Below are 20,741 nucleotides of genomic sequence, written 5' to 3'. Positions count from 1 at the left end.
ACAGATGCAGAAGTAAGATGAAAATTAGTCCAAGGAATAGAACAGTGGCAGCTTGAAAGGATATTGCTTGTTCGTCAACTAGAGTGCCGGTCCCGAAGGACTTGGAGCAGAACACTTAGGCATGGGAGAAAAGAGATGCATCCCTGAAGACTGGATGGAGAGGCACTTTGCCCCACAGTAAAGTACACAGCTTGGGCGCAGAAAGACCATAATTGAAATCGGGGGTTCGAACTCCCAAAAAATAATCAGGGAAGCTGCTGCAACTCGGTTCCACCCAAGTGCACCTCTGCAATCTGAGGGCATTCTTGTGCTAATGGCCTCAGAAGACTCATTCTAGGCTATCCTATCAATGACTCACTGCATATGGGCACTTTGAAAAAACAGAACAGGAAAACACCAATTGGACTATTTCCTTAAAACAGCCTTGCATGTTAGAGTTCATCCATTTTTCATGTTATTTCCTACCTAAAACCTCCCAAACTTCATACTCCTGAGAATTTATTTGAAAAAACAATCAAAATTAGGGCTCTCCTTTCTTTCCCCCTTGCCTGATACATATTTTTCCTCATATAAGCCAGAAGCTGCTTACCTGATGCCTTCCTAGTGCGGTACCGCCAGCCGGGGCTGGGGGAGAGTTGCAAGCCACGCAGAGTGAGGATGCAGAGCTGGGCAGGCCCATCCCCAGAGGAGTGCTTAGGCACTTAGCCCAATGTCCTGTGAGATCCAGGCTCACAGGTAGGCAGCTCAGACATTTTTGTTTTTATTCTTGTGCCACTCTGCAGTGATACGTGCAAAGCCAAGCCATAGCTATGTGCATACTAGGTATACAAAATAATAATCTTGCTTGACAGAATGGCTCAGGATATCTCAAATATAAGGTTCTTCATTGCTATTTTCAATCTGAGTCTAAATTTAATTTTTTTTCCTTCAGTTTGTAGGTTCTCATTTACTGGAGAGACATGAGCATTTGGTGAGTGCCCCTCCTTCAATGTATTCTCAACCCTTCAGCTAACTGAACGAGGCCCACCCACATTATGAAGAACAATCTGCTTTACTCAAAGTCCACCGGTTTAAACGTTAATGTCATCAAAAACATCCTCCAGTTGACACATAAAATTAACCATATCACAGGAGGATATGATAAAGCAGAAACCTTGAATTTTGTCCTTTTTCATCAAGCTTTCTTGCTCCTCCCCTGCCACCTGCCTCTGCCTGTTCCTTCACCCTCATACACCCTCACACACACCGTCAAGGGCAGCTCTGATGGAGAGAGAATTCACTGCAACGCAATCTGAGAGAGTAAAGAGGGCAGCTTTATACCTTTGCCTGAGCAATGTTTCTCAAATACCTGTGCCTGACAAAACTGCCTAGGGTGATTTATCTGGCATTTATAAAAGAATTATATTTGTTTTCAGACCAAATTTAGAATACAGCTGATTGATTACATGTGTTGTGTGTACTCTAGGGAATATCACGATTATCTGCATATATACCGTACATTAATACTCATTTTATTCACTTACGTCTCAGTTCAGTACTTATGCCATGTGAACATTAGATGTTCAGTACATAATCTAGTGATCTATTGCTGTTTATGTTTGTCATTTATTTAATGTTGAGTAGTTGATCGTGAATATAGCCTCCAATTATGTTGCTGAAAAGATGGTGTATAACAGAGGGGTTTAAACTTCGTAGATAGAGGAATGTGATTTATATGAAACCAGGTAGCTTTTAAAACCATGTAGCACAGTGCTGGGTGCATAATCAATGAAAAATCAAGTTTGGGTTCCTTTAGATTTAGTTTTAAGGAAAAAAATGATTCCCATTATAATACATGTTTTTAAAATGCATCTGGTAGAAAGCAAGGGATGAGCTGATCAAAACTTATATGGATAAAATATAGTCCTGAAAATAAGAATTTGGTGGGGGAGGGAAGTCGAGTCTAAGACTGGATTTATTTTGACAACACTGTAGGTACTTCTACTGCAGCCTATTACCCTCTCTTCCCGCTGACACACAATATTTTAAATGATGCAGAAGATTTTTAAAATGGTTCAGAGAAATCTGTGGATACTTGGTCATCTTTCTGAAGTTACTGTAATAATACCCATAAACCCCTCGGGCCAGCAATGTTCTTTTATCTGAGGAAATTGCTTTAGTGAATCATGTGCAAATTCTCAACAGTAAGCTACACTGAAAATTTGATCAATACACTTTATGGGAAAAATTTCACTTTTGGATAATGAAGTTTTTCCTCATAGGTATACAATTTCTAACAGAATTTCAGACCGTGCTGTGAGTTATACAATTGCTGTGAATCAATTAAGCCAGCAGAGATGAAGAAATGACTGGGGTGTTATTTCTTTGTTTATTTTAAATGTTGTTGTCTTTGCAAATTATTAAATATAAGAACTAGGGAAAACATTTTAAGTTTTTAGACATTATTATATACTCTTGTATATTATGATTTAAGGATTTTTAATTCATTACATGAGCCCATGTATTTATTGCATTGGCTAACATATAAGAACAAGACATAATTCCCACTATCAAAGAGCTTATAGTACAGGAATGAAATAGTGATATAAATAATGTCTTCTGTAAAAAGCCAAATGAGACGCATGAAGCATTATAAGTGAAGCACAAAGCATTACAGGTGAAGCGCAAAGCATTATGGGTGAGGAAATGCTCCTTGAGGAAGTATTTTTGATCTGGGACTTGGAGACTCACTAAAATTTGTATGCTAGAAATGGGTATTCCATTTGTCAAAGAAGGTATAAGGGAAGTCATAGAGAGAAGAAAACACATGGCAGATTAAGGGAACAAAAACAATTTTGGCTAAAGCGAGGGGCACAGGAAATCATATGTAACAAGTTAAAATGGTAAATTAAGGCCATGTGTAAAACATCATCACCTTAGGAGTTGTAAGCAAGTGAATCACTGTGCTGAGAGGTGATCCTGCTGGAAAAATTGTTTATGTGAATAGTGGTGAGAACAGTAAATAGGTTGAGAACAACAGCTCTAGTCAATGGAAAATGGTAACTTTATTCCACAGAAAAACTGCTCCTGAGCAGAGCACTGACATGACCAGGCTGTTAGGAGACTATTGTAATTTACCAGACAAGCGGAAATGAAGTTCAACATCTAGTAAAATATATAAATTGAACCCATGAATTGACCCTCTGTCCCCTCCCCAAGTCACACTAAAATGACAGTAAAGAGATTTTAGTTTTTAAAGTATAAACCTGAAGGACAAGGAGAATGGAAACAAGTTAATAATAAAAATTTGGGAACTGTCAAAGTAGGTGGATGAACAAAAACTTAGTGAGCAAACCAGAGAAATATGAAGAGTGAAAAGTAACCTGAGCTATGTCACAGAATTCTCAATGGCTGAGGAATTTTTTATGCCAGGTGAGTAGGTGAATTTGGGGCTCTAACCAAAAGAATTAATTGAAAGTTTGTTGAGGAAGAAGATAGTCCCCTCTATTCTTTCCTGTATTGCATAAAGTCAAGACAATGCTCCTCTTTTTACCAGTCAGATGATTAGAGGTTTATTCTTTGAGACTACTAAAACAGAGGGTCTTTGGAATGAGGAACAGCAAGTAGATTGGAAGGCAAGGTTATTGGTTGAAAACAGGGACATTAAGTGAAAATTTACTCTGAGTCTGAGATCCTCGGCATTCTTTCTCCTCTGTTTACTGTAATGCTGGTAGGGAGGATTATACCATCTCGGCAAAAATTAGAGATTCTTCCCTGGGGAATGTGACCAGCCAAGAAGAAAAGTTTTAAAGAAATAATATCATCAGTGGTTTCCTCCCAAATCCACTCTGGCCCTCCATAATTACCCTTTAGTCAAGCTCCTCACTGACAGTCCCACCTATTCATTCAAGGCCTCCAGACATTAGTAGACCATTCATAAATATTAGCTGACACACTGGGCTCATAGCAAATTTGAATAAAACCTCTGATATTGAAAATAGAGATCAAAACAAAACCTTGGAGAAACAGATTTTGCAGGATGAAGAAAGCCTTAGAAAAATCATACATTAATATCCTCTGAGAGATAAAAGAAGAGATTGCATCTACCAAATAGAAACTATGGAGTGGATCAGAGAACAATAACAACAATAACAACAACAACAACAAAAACTTGAAAACTAACAATATAGCAGAAATTTAAAAAAAACCTCTAAGAATAGTTGGAAGTAAAATTAAGAAAGTCTCCCAGAATACCAAGGATAAAAGGGACAGTCCAAACAGTTCGATATCAAATATTTGGAAATTCAAAAAGAGAAAACAGAGAAAGTGAAGGGGAACAATTTTTAAATGCATATGCATACACATGTGTGTGTATATATATATTTAAATCCCTCTATTAAAGGGCATAAGTTTCCACATGGAAAGGGCTCTCTGAGTGCTCAGAAAAATGAATGAAAATAGACCCACACTAAAGCACATCATTGTGAATTTCAGAACATTGGAGACAAAGAAAAGATCCTACAAGCTTCCAGAGACCTAGAAAAATAAATAAGAGGAGGAGGAGAAGTAGATTCATAAAAAGGATCAAGAATAAAAATGTCACAGACAATAGCAATTCTGGAGACTAGAAGATATTGCTTTCTGACCTTGAATTCTATATCCATAAATACTGTCAATCAAATATGAGGGTTGAAAAGAAAGTCTCAAAGAATGTACCCTCCTTTCACACCTTTCACAACTACCTTCACACACCTTTTCTCAGGATACTACTTCAGCAAAAGGAGAAATTATAGCTAGAAAGAAGCTATAACATGGGGTCGGGAAAACAGATATCCAACCCAAGATGAGGAAAAGGGACTCACCGGGATGATGGGTACATGGGATCTCACTATGGTGGTGGTACAACTGGCCTGGGGTGGGGTGTGGGAAATCTTCACAGAGCAGGTTTGAAGTTCCTGTGAGATGTATCAGTAAGATGAGATTGAGCAGTGCTTGGATGTATTGAGAAGATCCTGGCATAACTGGGAGAATTTGAATGTGTTGTTGAATTCATGATAGAAAATTAATCAAATGAAAACTTCAGGGGAAACAAACTGTTCAGTAGAGAAAGGAAAGACATCATATTGTGCTACATGAAGCAATAAGGGAAAGTGCTTAGTCATGACAATGCAAACACTGATCCCACCAAAATTACAGTATATTTATATCTGAAAGATGAAAATTGTGAAATGTCTTGTGGGAGCTAGGGAGAAAGAGAGCTGAATCTTCATCATCTATTGTGAGAAATCAATAGTTAATGCCTAAAATTAAAAACTCAAGAAGTAGCAACATACACATGCTATTTAGAAGTAAGGACATATGCCACAAGAATCATTTAAAAGAGCAGAAAGTGGTTGGCTCTGTGGATCCGGAAATGGAAGTAGGAGGGAGTCTAAAATTAGACAAGAGTGAGAGAGATAAGGCAGAGCAGTGAAAAACGGATATGTAGGACTAGATGAGAGAAATGTGATAAAATTACGTCTATATGACTGGGCAATTGATTGGATAAAGAAAGACCGCGAAAAGGATGACAGGGGTTTCCGCCAGAGTGTCTGAGAGTGCAAAGGAAGCCACTAACAGGAATGAGGAAATCCAGAGAAGACATGGGTTACAGTGGAGGCAGATGAAGGAAGACAATGGAATACAGTAGAAATATAACAGCTCAGAGTGTAAAGATCCGGTCCTGGTGCTACCACTTTGTCCACATGGCCTGGAGCTGCCCACCTCACCTCCGTGTCTTGCAGTGCCCTCACCTGCATGGCAGGAGAGGCAGGAGAGCACAGTGGTGAAGAGCCAAGACTCTGAAACCAGCGTGCTCAGGATCAAATACTAGCAAACACTGTGCTCCTGCCCCAGTTAATAGCCTTGTATATGATTTGGGTCACTCATCTAACTTTTGTGTGCCTCAGTTTCTTCACCTGCAAAGTGGGAATAATAGTATCACATCATATGTTGTTGGGAGAATTCAATGAGTCAATACATGAAGCACTTAGCACAGAAAGTACTGTGCATGCATTTGCTATTTTTATTATAGGTAAACTAATGTCCATCCTACATCCAAGTTTTGTTTTTGTTTTTATAAACACACATGAGGACATACTGCATTTGAGTTTCCAGGGGAACATTCAGGGGGATGAATAGGACAAGTAGTTAGAAATACATTAATACTTCTGAAACTTGTGAGGGAACTCAGGATGAAAGAGATTGACAAGTTATTTGACTAAAGGTGATTATTGAAGCTGGGAGAGTGAATCGGATTGTTAAAGGATAAGAAAGGGAAAAAAACAATGTAAAATAAAATACGTGATTGAACATAAGAACCACATGGACTAAACTTGAAAAATAGGAAAGAGGGCATGTGAAAGCATCAGTAGAATTTCTCCAGGTGGACACTAGGTGCCATGGACAGATCATGGCAAGAACTCAAGAACTTGAACCTTGGATCTGAACAACCCAGGGTTTGAGTCATGATTCTCAAGCCATGTGTGTCAGGAAAAGTTATTTATCCTACCTAAATCCATTCTACCTTAGCCAAAAAATTCATGAGTTTTATATCAATTAAATTACATATTATGTACAATGTGCCCAACATAGTGTGTATCATAGAATAGGCATTTAAATGTTCTATTGCCTAAAGATGGTTTGAACACGTAATTGGGGTTACTATAAATACCTGGGATACATCTATGTCCATGCCCTCTGGAAGCTGAGCTGTTTCCTTCCCTGGGTCAATCTCTTTCCTAGGTTTCCTCTCCCATCAATCAGGTTCTCGTATTTTTTAGAGTCCCTGTGTAGCCACGACTCTCTAAGTGTCCTTAATCTATTGTTTATTCTCTAAATGAGGTGAACTAATGACCTAGTTCACAGAGCCATGGCCAGCTGTAAATATTATGTAATATTTATAAAGTAGGCATAGTATTTTGTATCTGCACACTTGATTAATGCACAATGCTGTCTTACATTCTCAGGATCATGGATAGATTTGAGAGTCTTTTGATTTGTTTGTTACAATAATAAAGGAAATTCAAATTTTGGAAAACATTAGGCTGAGTTGGCATTGTTGTATCCAATGCGGAAAACAGCTAGGTTTGATAGACTGGATATGAAATCACCAGGGGTTGGTTGCAAAATTAAGAGGATAAAAATGGGCTCTCAATACACGTTTGTTTTATTGAATGCCCAATCTCTGTACAATCCAAAGCGTTGGTCTGTGTGCTGAAGGAAAGCAGAAAAAATTTTAAAATGACAACAAAATAAAACATAGTCCCTGGGGTAGGTTAACACAGGCATAACTAACCACAAGTTAGGATCTGACACTGGTTAGTGTTATGGCAGAGACATGATCCCATCATAATTAACATCTTAGCCTTTCCTTTCTATTTGAGAATTTCATGCTTCTTCAAAGAAGGTTATAATATTTCTACATTTAAAAAAATTTGTATGCAAGGAATTCAATGCAATTCACAGAATACCTATTACACCTTCCAATATGTCTGTAATCATAACCCTGGTCTTTGAAATTGTGTCTTTGCAGAAATAGAAAATAAAAACAAAAGCCCTTCATGTCCTACAGGATGTGTCACCAATCTTAGAGCAAGAGAGATACAGAAAAAGAAAAGTGCTTAAAATTCTGTCATTGCCCACCAAAAAACTAAGTTCAGCACTTGTCTGTTTTCAGTAAACCGTAGTATAATCCCCAAAGGTGTGGGATTTATGCTCCATTTTATGCTCTAAGTGGAACTGTACTGGTAGGAATTCAGCTGATTCTGGGTATACTGATCAGGGTTAAATTAATACTCAGTGCTAATTAATGAGTCTTAAGGTTTTATATGTGGAAAGCATATGGCCCACCCCAAGCTAGTCTATAGGAGATCCAGGTGGCCTCCAGTGACAGGCAATATGCTATGTATTTTGTCAAGTTTCCACAGCAAGAAGCGAGTTGCTTAGACTCAGCAAGACACATGCAGCATGGGAAGGAGCATTGGCAGTGGAGGAAGAGAATCCGTGTGTTATGTGACTTTGGCCAGTGCTTAAAGCATCAGTTCCCCTGTGTGTAAAATGAGGGTAATAATACTTGGCAGGGTTATTGTGAAGGCGACATGATTAAACATAAAATGTGCCCAACTCAAGGTCTGGCATAGCTAGAATTCAATAAATTTTAGTCATTTTGGTTATTTATTGATGGATGGAAAAGTAAAACTGGTCCTACATAAATGATGACAAAACCTGGTTTTGTCTGCCTGAGAATAGAGAAGGCTTTACCCCTGTACACATCGGCCCTCTCCCATTCTATTATGGCCAGAGAGGTGAGCATCCATTGGCCTTGCTACCGTTAATCCATTGTTGTTAGTGGGGGAAGACTGAGAAAGGCAGTCTTGGTAAAACGCCAGACACTCTTGGATGCTCAATTGATATTAATTAATCCTCAGTAGCAGCATTTTGGCAACAGACCTTGACTTGTGTGACCTTTCATGCTGGATGCAATTACACTTGGATGAATCCTTTTCTCAGCCAAGCCCTTTAGAACCTTCTTAGGCTGTTGGCAGAATTCCACGAGCACTACAGTTTCTTGAGAAGCCTGCAGTTGGCACCTTAAATGTGTTAGTGCTGAATAAATAGAATGCAAGACATTACATATCCAATTTTGGTGACGGAAGATATCAAAATAAGTGTTGTAAAGACACAAAAATCCTGTGCTGAGCTCTGGGGATGCACAGGAAGATGGATTTAGGAAATATTCTGCAGGCTCCCGCCCCCAATCATTTACAAGGCCTGTGGTGGGTCAGCACAGCCACTCACCAGGACAAGGGGTATCGCTGGCAAAACAACTGCCTCTCTCAGAGGATAAGCAGCTTAATCTAGTGCCTCGGGGAGCATTAGATTTACATTAGTTTTTAATGCCCCCCTTACCTTTTATCCTGCTGTTTACGACAGGGCTTCTCATGTGATTTTCTTCTGTATTTGAAACGAAGGCAGCAGTAGTTAGTCACAAAGCTGAAACAAAGAGCTGACACTTCTAGCCCTGCCCAGGCCTCTTCCTGCCTGAGACGATAATGCCCACACCCCCGCCGTGGCTCCTTATAAGCAATGAGCACAAAACGTTCTCATCGTCTTTTGCATCCCCCCGACTGCCTTTTCTTGTACTCGGTGTTTAATGTAATTTAAAAATCCACTGTTAAGATGATTCTCAAGAACTTAGTAGGAATAGCATTAATTTTGTAATTAGAGATACTGTTACGACCATTAATGCTATTTCTTTGCTGGATCTCCACAGCACTTACCGCAATGTGTTGAAATGGTCAATCTACTTTTCTCTTTCCTTCACCATACTTTAAGATTTTTTTCATTGTATTCCCAGCACCTGGGATTATGACTGGTACAGAGTAGCTCTTCAATAAATATTTGTTGGATTCGTGAAGGATTAGGTAGTGGGACACAGATAATAGTAATGTAGCCAAAAATTTACAGAGTTCATCTGATGAGAATTAGTATTTTTCCCATATGTTCTCTGCACTTCCACACTGCTCTTGGCTAACTCCAATTTATCCTTCAGATAAATGAGTTTCTTGGGGAAACCTTCTTCCATGTCATTTATCTTGTTTGTCAGCTTTGGCCTTGGGGCCACATGTGGCCTTCTGGATCTTTGAGTGCGGCCTTTTGACTGAATCCAAATTTTACAAAACAAATCCTTTTATTAAAAGGGGTGCAGCAGAGAAAGATGAAGCTTTTCTTGCTTCCTTTGATGCTTAAAAAAGAACAATCTTTAAATCAGAAGGCCGCAGGTTCCCCACCCCTTGCCCCACTATAATTGGTATTGGACACAGCTGCCAAAATAATTTTCGCCAAGCTGTACTCAGGCCATAATCTTTCTGTCTTCAAATTGCTTTCAAATTACATCTATTTATTAACTTGTAAACAAGGACTTTTACATTTTACACCGGTTGCTCCTCATCTTCCTTTGAAATCTCATTTTCCTATAAAAGTTCTTTGTACTATAGCGATGGTCTGAATGTATGTGTCCCCTCTGCCCCTGAAATTCATGTGTTGGAACTTAATGTGATGATAGTAAGAAGTGATTAGGTCATGAGGACAGAACCCTCGTGAATGAGAATAGTGCTCTCATAAAAGAAGCTCAAGGGAGACTGTTTGCTGCTTCCACCAAGTGAAGATAATAAAAGATGCCATGGATGAGGAACGGACCCTCACTGGAGACTGAATCTCCTGGCACCTTAATCATGGACCTCGCAGTCTCCAGAACTGTGAGCAATAAATTCTGTTGTTTATAAATCATCCGGTCTAAGGTATTTTGTTATAGCAGCCCAGAGCAACTAAGACAACCATTTTTGTTTTGTTTGTCTTTGAATTTATCCATACTTCTTCCTAGCTACACCCAACTTTTTGTCTTTCCCACAGTCATGAAGGTTCAGGTCTTCATATCTGTGTTTATGTTGTCCATCCTATGTGCCTTACATGTGTGAAAAAGACCCAGGGAATGCTTTGGCTCCATGAAATATGAACTCTCAATAAACAATAACAAATCACATGAGGAAATTAACCAGAGAGAGAAAAGTCACATGAGGAAATGAAGCGCCCCTCCACAGATATTTGATATTATTGAATAGTTGGACACTGTGACATAAGCATATTTAAGCTGATTATAGGAATAAGGGACTTCCTGTGACTCCAGCAGAGAAGAAGGAGAGAAGGAGAAAGCAGGGAGTGGGGGTGCCTGACAGCTGTGTCACTGCTGCTGCCCCGATGCTCTGAGTTGAAATGGGGTGGGATGGAGGTTTGAGTCTTGGAAGAGAGTGGCAGCACCTTGGGTGGGATGGTAAGTAGGTGATGGCAGATAAGGATAAACTCAGCAATGTGAGCAGCAGCACCCCTTGGCTGCTGGAAGTGAGCAGAGCAGAGGCTGATGAGAATCAAAAAAAAAAAAAAAAAAAAAAATCAGAGGCCTATGCTTGAAGTCTTGGAAAATCATTCAGTCAGTCTATCATGCTAGAACTTGAATGCCACTCAAATTATGTGGTGATACCCATGGTCTATCTATGATATTTTCTGCTTTTTTGAGTATGGTGGTTTGCCTCCAAAAACAACTACTGTTTTTTGGAGATGATAAGATGGAGAAATACACATTTACTTCCCTAGAGACCACCGTTTTACTGTTTACCTACAAAACCAACTATTTAATAGTTTTTTCTTCTGAAAGGAAATTATGAATATTAGTAGAATTTATGAATTTTATGAAGAATGTAAAAGAAGATACAATATTCAACTATGAAAAACTTCCAAAGTAAGTGTAGATATCACAGATGAGAAATTTCTAATATCATGAGGTTTTTAATTATTGAATTTTAAAAACTATATGAAGCAGATTCATCAAACTGTAAAACCAGCTTATGTACCAGATCAGACTCTTTTTGGGGGTATTTTGTGAAGTGTCCGTGGAAAGATGTCTGGGTCTAGGGTGAAAATGATGAGGAATATCTTTCATATTCAGATCAGAAGTAGTCATAAAACATTTCCACGAGAAAGATTTGGAATTTATATAGAAAGCCTTTCAGTTGGTTAAAGATGGATATGAATTTCACCAAATTATTGTGGAGAATTTGATAATTCAGGTGCTGTGATGAAGATAGAAGAAATGCTTATTTGTATTCTTTCTGTATTTTTAAAGTTTCAGGGAAAATGAAGCCAAATTCCAGTAGATTTGTAATACCACAAAATCGTATGATCAAAAAGCAACAAAAAGGTCAATTTAACACTGCTTAGTTGGGACTTTTAATACAAAATACCTAACTTTCATTTTAAAAGCTATGATGTGTACTTGTCTTTTTGGTGCCTTCTCCCACATTTTTTAGTTGCTAAATGGCAATTACTGGTTAAAACATAAAAATAAAAGATTTTCTCCATTCTCAAGTATAGTGTTTCTTATCAAATTAAATTCCCTATTCCATTTGTAAACAACTTTATTTTCTGAAATATTGCAGCTATATGCACCAATTCATTTTCTTCCCTCTTTAAATTCAGTATAACTAATTACTCATTTAAATACTCATTTCTCCTAGTTCGTAAATGCTTGAAACTAAAAATATGTATGTCATAAGATGCACACAAAAATATGTAAATTTAGTTTTATTCTTTTAAGTTTGTTAAAGTGTGTTTTATGGCCCAGAATGTGGTTTATCTTGGTGAATGTTCCATGTGAGTTTGAGAAGAATGTGTATTCTGTTGTTGGATGAAGTATTCTATGAATGTTAATTAAATCTAGTTGATTGATGGTGCTGTTTAGTTCAACTACACTTTACTGATTTTATTCCTGCTATATTCGTCAATTACTGATAGAAAGATGTCGAAATACAACTATAATAGCAGATGAATCTGTTTCTCCTTACAGTTCTATCACCTTTTGCATCATATATTTTGATGCTCTGTTGTTAGGTGTGTTAAGGATATTATATGTTCTAGAAAAATTGATTCTTTATCATTATGTAATGTCTTTTTTTATCCTTCATAAATTTCCTCTCTCTGAAGTTTGCTTTGTCTGAAATTAATATAAATACTCCAGCTTTCATTTCATTAGTGTGTAGGATGGTATATCTTTCTTCACCCTTTACTTTTTAATCTGTGTCTTCATATTTAAAGTGGTTTCTTATAGAAAACATATAATTGGATCTTGTTTTTTAATTCACTCTTGTCTCTGTCTTTTAATTGGTTTATTTAGTCCATTCATACTTTCAGTGATTATTTATATAGTTGGTTTAGTATCTACCATATTTGCAACTGTTTTCTATTAGCTGCCCTTGCTTTTTATTTGTTTGTTTTTTAATATTCCACTCTTTCTCTTCAATCTGTGGTTTTAATTGAGGCTTTCATATGGCTCTATTTTTTTCTCGTCTCTTAGCATATGTTATAAATTTAGAATAAATCTAAGTCCCCACTTTCAAATAACATAATAGTGCTTTATGAGTAGTGCATATACCTCCCTCTCATCTCTTATAATATAGCTGTCATTCATTTTATTTATCCACAAACTATAATCACTAAATGTCATTATTTTGAGCAACGTTTTATCTGTTAGATCAATTCGGAATAAAAATATTTTATTTTACTTTCATTGATTTCTTAGCTGATACTCTTCCTTTCTTTATGTAGATACAAGTTTTGACCTATATCATTTTCCTTCTCTCTGAAGATGTTTTAACATTTCTTACAAGGCAGGTCTACTGTTGACAAATTTTCTCTATTTTTACTTCTCTGTGAAAGTCTTTATTTATGCTTCACTTTTGGAGGGTAATTTTGCAGAATTCAGTATTCTAGGTTGATCATTTTTTCTTTCAATTTCATTCCATTCTTTTCTTGTTTGCATAGTTTCTACAGAAAAGGCTGATATAATTCTTATACTTGTTCCTCCATAGGTTAGGTAATTTTTCCCTCTGGATTATTTCAAATTTTTTTCTTTGTGTTTAGTTTTCTGAAGTTTTAATGTGATATGATTAAGTGTAGATATTTTTGTATTTATCATATTTAGTGTTCTCAGAGTTTTCTGGATCTTTAGTTTTGTGTCTGTCATTGATTTTGGAAAATTTTCAGCTATTCTTAAACTAGAGAATTTCAAAGATGAGAAAATATCTTAAAACCAACAAGACAGGAAAGAAAACTTATGTACAAAGAATAACAACTAGACAGCAAATTTTCTTATTAAAAATAGGTATTTGAATATAATGAAATGATATATGTAATAGAAAAAACTTTTCATTAAAATTCTGTACCCAGCTAAACTGTAATTTGAAGGTGAGGCCACAAGAAAAATATTTTTCAGAGAAAGATTGAGAGGCTCTATCAATCCTAACACCTTTAAAAAGAGCTACTAAAGGATATAGTTTAGTAAGAAAAAAATTAATCCAGAAGGAATTCTGGATTCTGTGAGGAGAAAATTGACAAATTTGTGTTTGACTGCATATCCTGAAGAATCTCCTACAATAGAACACAGAAATTCCAAAAATGCATCATAATAATTCAAACATATTTACTAACTACACATTTCAGGGGTCAAAGATATGATGGTAGTAAGTGATCACAGATGCTTTGGCTGTCCTGGAAGTGTTTATTAATGAGCTTGAGTTTAATGGATTACCAGAATAAGACACGAAACATGCGAGTGAATTGGAATGTGACCCCACATACAGCTAAGAATCTTGTGGTTCATAAAAGTATTGTTTCTAATTTTTTTACCCTCCCCTATATTCATGCCCTTTGGCATGGGATTTTGCTTTTTCTCAAAACAGAGGTGGAATATATTTCCATACTCTATTGGCTGTGTGACTTTGGCCAATAGAATATGGACATGAGTGAAGATATTTCTAGTTCCTATGCCAAATCTTAAAAGGCATCATGTGTTTCCACTTATTCTTTTATGCTTCTCTAATTGGCAAGAGAAGATTATGCCCTGTGTACTCTGCTGGTCCCAGAAAAAATGAGAGACACATAGAGCATACATAAACCAATCTCACAGTGAGGAGCCAAGCACAGCTGAATTTGGAAGAGCCATTCAAGCAACCCTACAAATGTATGAGCTGTAAGAAAGAACTGTTTTTGAAGAACTGAGTTGGGGGCAATATTTTTGAAGCATCATTTTTGAAATAGCTAATTGAAACCATCCTCAAAGCTACATTCTCAGATTAAGGAGAGAGAAAGCAGAGGAAGAAAAAATAGAAAATTCAATACTCAATTTTGATATAATTCTTAGAAAACTCAGAAGAGAAGGGAACTTTCTATAATTCCATAAGGGATACAAAAGGTATCTACAAAACAATCAGAAAACAAAAACTACAGCACATAAGATACTTAAAGGAGAAAAATTAAAAGAATCTCTTATATGGCTATAGATACTACAGGGATAGATGCTCACTACACTATATATAATCAAGATTGAACTAGAGGACTGAGTCAATGGTCCCCAAGACCACACTTTAGCTTGATGATTCACTAGAAGGACTCAGGAGTCAAAGAAACTGTGGCGATTATGGTTACAGTGTATTACAGAGAAAAGATACAGATTAAAATTAGCAAAGGTAAAAGGTAAAAGGGGTGAAGTTCAGGAGAAACCCAATTTCCCCTTAGTAGTTGAGTTGAATCACTTCAGCCATTCAATTAATTCACCCTTTTATCTGTTGCTTTAGTGGCATAAAACATGCCAAGTGGCCAGGTGAAAATCTCAACTTTAACATCAGTAGATCCATTTTTATGTTCCCAGGAGAACCATTCCCCCCAAACCAGGAATGCTGTTGTGAGGATGGGGAACAAAAATTCTAGAAGTGGTTTATGAGACATAATAGTGAGAAGAGTCACTCCACTTTCACTCCTTGATTCTTGGATTACGTATTCTGGATATGGGTGAGAAAATAACCATATAATGGTCTCCTGTAAGACAAATAGGGTGTGGTCTTTCACTCGGAGTTATCTTTAATGAGCAATAAATTTTTCTCTTAGTCTGACCACTTCTGAAATATGGAGTATGCTGTATGACCAATTAATTCCTTGGGCATAAACCTGTTACTGTAGTTCCTTTACTGTAAAATAATTTGAAGCAATGGTTGACATAATACAATGATGGTGAATAAGGCATTCTCTGAATTGACAGGTGTTGGTGTTGGTAGAAACAATATGGACAGGGAAAGAAAATCCATCTCTAGTATATTTGTCCATTCCAGTAAGGATGAATTTCTACCCCTTCATGAGAGAAGGGGTCCAGTATAATCAATGTCAACACACCATCAGATGGCTGGATATTCCTTCCAGGAAAAGGTAACATATTAGGTGCTCAGTGTTGATCTCTGTTGTTGTTGGATTAGGCACTCAACAGCAGTGGTAGTCAGGTCACTTTTGGTAAAAATAAGCCTATGTTGTTAAGACCTTATATAGCATCTATTCCTGCCAGCATGGCCAACTTATCATGGGCCCATTAAGCATGCATGCGGGTATCTGGGGAAAGGAGGAAAGGAGCTACTGACATTCAGAGAATGTGTAATTTTGTTCACTTAATTATTTATTACTTCCTTTGCAGTGGATGCCGTTTGATGAACATGTATATATATGCAACATAGACATCTTTTCTCTTGTGCCCATTCTGAATGATCTCCACATAACACTTTTCCAGACATTCTTCTTACTAATATTTTAGCCCTGTTTTTTTTTTCAAGTCTCTGATAATCCACCCAAATAATTAGCAATCATCTATGTACCAGTGTAGATCTCTGCTTCTGACTTTCTCTCAATTCAGTATAGTGGACAATCAAGTGTACCTCTTGAAGTTCTGTGGAATTTCCTTTGCCTCTGCCCCTTAGGTCCAATTCTGCAGTTACCCATTTGTAAACCAGGGTTGAGCTTTTTCTTTCTTAGTCAATTGGTAATAAGGAACTACACATGAGGCTATAGGAGTAGATTGAAGGATAGTAGGCAATGACACAGGAGTCAGTGTCAAAGGAGACTGATCCACCACCATTCATTCCAGATCTGCCTGAACCCAGTCCTTTTATATAATTCCCATTTGATGATAGACTACTGCTTCATGTTCCCAACTCTACGGTTCATGATGACAAACTCATGAATGGCCAGTTCATGATGGGAAGCTCAGATCATATGATCTCCTGATGTCCAATAGTTAGGTATTTAATCTCTTCCAAAACTCAATAACAACCCAGAATCTGTTTTTCTAAAGAGAAGTCATTATTTTCAGAAGGGAAAATTGATTTGTTCTAAAACCTTAGAGGTCCACTCTGCAGTTCTTCTACTGGTGCTTGCCAGAAGTTCATATAGTATTTCTTTTTGCCACAAACACTTTGAGTATTATTGGATCTGCTGCATCATCAAGGCCAAGCAGAAGAGCAACTCACACTGCAGGTTTCACTTACTGCATAGACTTCTCTTGCTGTGAATCTTACTTGAAACTGAAAGCCTTACTGGTGACTTGGCAGATAGGTTGAAATAGCACAGTCAACTGTTGCTTCCAAAATCCAAAAAGACATTGTGTATTTTTTTTTATGGTAGGTGGTACGATGTACATCAACTTGTATTTCATCTTTGGGGAAATAGCTTGACATGCTCCAGATCTTTGGATCCCAAGACACTTTACTAATATAGAGTGTCTTTGAATTTTTATGAGTTTTATTTCCTAAACTTTCATTCATATATATCCTTCCAAGGCATCTAAAGTACTTAACACTTTCTGCTAATCAAATACAATCAGCATAATTTCATTAATATTTAGACCACTGTGATGTAGACCAGATGGAGTGTCAAGATGATCAAAACCTCAGGAGACTACATTAGGGCAGAGATCAGGAGAGTTGACTGCACAGAAATAACTGCAAAAAGTATACTCTCAGCCCAATCAGATGAAAGCAAACTTCTAGAATTTCTTGAAACTGTTTATGGAGGGGAAAAAAGCATTAGCTAGTTCAATAGCTACATACTCAAATGTGAAGAATTATGTTGATTTGCTCCAATAAAAAATTATAACTTGGAAAGCAGCTACAATTGGAGGCACCACCTGATTAAGTTTGTGATAATTCACAGTCTGAGAGCTCAGAAAATTCCACAGTATTCTTATGAGATTCCTAATTTCTTTTTTTTTTTTGTTTTGTTTTTTAAGAGACAAGATCTTGCTCTGTTGCCCAGGCTGGAGTGCAGTGGCAGGATCATAGCTCACTGTAATCTACAACTCCTGGGTTCAAGCCATCTTCCCACCTCAGCTTCCCGAGTAGCTGGAATTATAGGCGAGTCACCATGCCCAGTTTAATATTCCTAATTTCTTCAAGTTACAGGGTAGATATTGCTGAAATTAAGTCTCTTTCTCCTCTAATCTTATCTTTTCCCTCTAATACCTACTGTTGGTAGAGTCTAACGTTGAGTCAGAAGGCAAAGAAGAAAAGTAGTTTGCAGAGTTCAGATCTAGCATCACAAAGTAAGAAAAAGACAGGTGGGTTTGGCTTTGAGAGGCAATAAAATATGGGCTTGAGGCAAACCTATAGCTGGCACAGATAACTAGCTTGAAATTGAAAGAAGTAAACCCAATTCTAATGGAAAAAACAAAATCATATTGCTCTGTGATTGCTCTGTGATTTATTATAAGAACTTTGACATTTGTTTGGAAAGGGGTAGAGGAAATTCATGATTTAACCACTAACTTTTTTTTTTTTTTTTTTTTTTTTTGAGACAGAGTCTCACTTTGTTGCCTGGGCTAGAGTGCCGTGGCGTCAGCCTAGCTCACAGCAACCTCAAACTCCTGGGCTTAAGCGATCCTCCTGTCTCAGCCTCCCGAGTAGCTGGGACTACAGGCATGCGCCATCATGCCAAGCTAGTTTTTTCTATATATATTTTTAGTTGTCCAGATAATTTATTTTTATTTTTAGTAGAGACGGGGGCTCGCTCAGGCTGGTCTCGAACTTCTGACCTGGAGTGATCCACCCGCCTCAGCCTCCCAGAGGGCTAGGATTACAGGCGTGAGCCACCGCGCCCGGCCTTAACCACTAACTTTTGTAATCATTTTTCTATGTATAAAAATTTTACCCTTAAAATAATTATCTATGTAGATCACCAATTTACAGAATTTCAGAGATGGAAAATGTTTTGGTCTTCTAGTCTATTTTATCTTTGGCATATCTCAATAGAGTATTGCTTAGTACACTGGATTCAAGCCCAGATTGTTTATTTTGAGATGATATGCTCACATTAGAATGAAGATTTAATGAGATATTAATTAAGTCAAGTCAATTTTTATTAATATTTGTTCATGAGCTTGCTGTTTTTTATTGGGCAAGTATATTGACTCCTTGAGCTCTTGGATTCCTCATCTGTGAAATGAAAGTTTCAAGGTCTAGTACTTTTATAACTCCACACCTATAAAAGTACCTCGTAGGAGTGTCCTTACCCCACACTGGGAATAGAAGAGGTATTTATAAGAATAATATGATCAGAACCACATTTTCAGTTACCTGTTTTACCACTAAAGTGGTAAAGAGGAGGAAAAGAACAAAATTGTCTTTTAGACAACCCTTGTCACAGCTTTTAATTCTGAGAATATACAGATGCACAGGTGTTTGTGGGCTTTATGGTAATGGGCAGGTTATTCTGTGTTTTAAACTGTCATTTTTTAAATGTATGAGAAATGTCACATCACTATAGCAGAATCGAAGTGTATTTAGCTCATTAAAAGATAGAAGCAGTAAAATACTAAATTTATTTTTTTTAGATTTAAGATTTAACTGTAGCACTTACAATTTTCTAAGGTTTCAAACTTGACTATTTTCACATCCATATTCATGATGCTGTAGTTTATCTGTAAATGCTACCCGCTAGGTTTATTTTAGATGATCTTGTTAACACCCTGACAAGCAGTGAATTTCTCATCTTTACAACTCAGAAATGTGGAACAAGACATTTGGGGTGTATGTGTGGTGGTGAAGGGATGATGAGAAAAAGAAAGAAGATACAGTGGAAAAGAAGGTCAGATATTAATGCTTAAATATCAACAGAAAAAGATTTCAGTGGTCAAAAACGAATCAGAAACTTGGAGGAACAAAAATACCCTAGTGATTGGAGCACAGGATATTTAATTCACTATATTAAATTATCTAAGCTGGGTGCAGTGGCTCATGCCTGTAATCCCAAGCAAGCATTTTGGGAGGCCCAGGTGGGAGGATCGCTTGAGGCCAGGAGCTCCAGACCAGCTTGAGCAGCATAGCAAGATCCTTTATCTAAAAAAAAAAAAAAAAAAAAAAAAAACAATAGCTGGTCTTGGTGGTGCATGCCTGTAGTCAGAGCTACTCTGGAGGCTGAAGTGGGAGAGTCACTTGAACCCAAGAATTGGAGGTTAGAGTGAGCTATGATCGTGCCACTGCACTCCAGCCTGGATACAGAGCCAGACCCTATCTCTAAAATAAATACATAAATAAATAATCTAGTTATTTTAGAGTAGAAGAATATTTCCAAAAATATTAGACATATTAGAAATATATTTCTTAAAGATTGTACCTTAAACCTGTGCTGCCTCTTTATTCAAAGAGAGATATATCTGAGATCACTGAGGGATAAGTAATTATGCCTTTTGATCTAAGACTTTAGTTTTGATTATGTTATTTTCCGCCATTTTTGAAAAAAGAAACATTTTAATATAATGTTGAAAGTATAACATGAAAACTAGATTTTGTTGACTTTTCGGATAATCTCTTTGGCCCCAACTATAACTTAACAAGAGAGCTTGAGGCAAGCCTACTCCATTTATTAATTTAATTATTTTTATTTCTGATATATAGTCATCTTTCATTTTTTTTCCTTTGAAAATACTAGAGTCTGGAGTAGATGTGTATGTATGTGTAAGAAAGAGGAGAAAGAGAAAATTTATTTTTTAAAAGTAATTATAATCTGTAAAACTATTAGTTTCTGTTTGCAATTCAATAATATTAGTAATACACTTTTCAAAAAGTAAATTCAATTATGTCTAATAATAAAAATGTCAATTAGAGATTATATCATTAAATCCCTTGTTCATTAAATTGATGAAATGAAAGTTTGGATCATCATTCCACTTTATATTACGCTCGACGGAATGGATGGCACATGTAAATTGTCTTTCTGTGTTCAATTTGTTTTTTTTTTGTTTTTTTTTTTTTTTGAGACAGAGTCTCACTTTATTGCCCGGGCTAGAGTGAGTGCCGTGG

The 20,741-nt window shown here is 36.9% G+C and overlaps 1 long non-coding RNA gene across 1 annotated transcript in view; it reads left to right on the top strand.

The window, feature by feature from the left end:
* Positions 1-938: 938 nt before the first annotated feature.
* Positions 939-20,741, top strand: part of LOC123632199 — a 43,831-nt gene continuing 24,028 nt past the window's right edge. The window contains exon 1 of the long non-coding RNA XR_006733293.1: positions 939-970. This is a non-coding gene — a long non-coding RNA (uncharacterized LOC123632199). The remainder of the gene's footprint in view (positions 971-20,741) is intronic.

This window comes from Lemur catta, chromosome 2 (assembly GCF_020740605.2).
Source record: "Lemur catta isolate mLemCat1 chromosome 2, mLemCat1.pri, whole genome shotgun sequence".
Classification (NCBI taxonomy): domain Eukaryota; kingdom Metazoa; phylum Chordata; class Mammalia; order Primates; family Lemuridae; genus Lemur; species Lemur catta.
The sequence above is the reverse complement of the archived record's forward strand: the minus strand, read 5'-3'. Positions and strand labels throughout refer to the sequence as shown.